This window comes from Urocampus carinirostris, chromosome 16 (genome assembly GCF_059441175.1).
Source record: "Urocampus carinirostris isolate Australia breed hairy pipefish chromosome 16, RoL_Ucar_1.0, whole genome shotgun sequence".
Classification (NCBI taxonomy): Eukaryota; Metazoa; Chordata; class Actinopteri; order Syngnathiformes; family Syngnathidae; genus Urocampus; species Urocampus carinirostris.
In genome coordinates this window covers 27,567,301-27,568,027 of record NC_142364.1, presented here as the reverse complement: position 1 = coordinate 27,568,027, position 727 = coordinate 27,567,301, and positions in this window count along the sequence as shown.

Genomic DNA, 727 nt, shown 5'->3' with positions numbered 1-727 from the left:
TAGTCATAGTACCGTATTAGAATGGAATATAGTATAATCATAAATCAGAAACTGCCTCACAGAGTGTAGTGCTTGCTAGCTTTGTTTTTATTTATGTCACTCTTTTATATTATGTGTACAGCGACCTCTGGTGTCCTGGAAGCTGTTTCTAACTGGTCTATATGCATTATTATTAGTAGTAGTAGTATTATTAATGATAATAATATTAGTATTATAATAGAATAAAAAGTTTTTATTGTCATTGTTAACAACGAAGGAAAAATCGTTTGCAAAGAGATTAGACATGGCACTCCAGGATAAACAAAAGAAAAAGGAACAAAGACTGAAAAGTAAAAAAACGAGATAGGTAAAATTATTTTAAATCTAGTGCTTGAAGACTGTCAAATAGAAACCCGTTGTGGCAAAAATCATTTAATAAAAACACATTTCAATTTCAATTCAATTGGGTTTCCTCCGGGCACTCCGGTTTCCTCCCACATTCCAAAAACATGCATTTCAGGTGGATTGGCCGGTCCAAATTGTCCCTAGGTGTGAATGAGCGAGCGAGTTGTCTGTCCATGTGTGCCCTGCGATTGGCTGGCAACCAGTTCAGGGTGTCCACTGCCCGATGATTGCTGGGCTGGGCTCCAGCACCTCTGCGACCCTACTGAGGATAAGCGGTGAAGCTAATGAGATGAGATGAGACATTTCAATTAATAAAAGGACCTTTTGAAACAAACAATTTTGC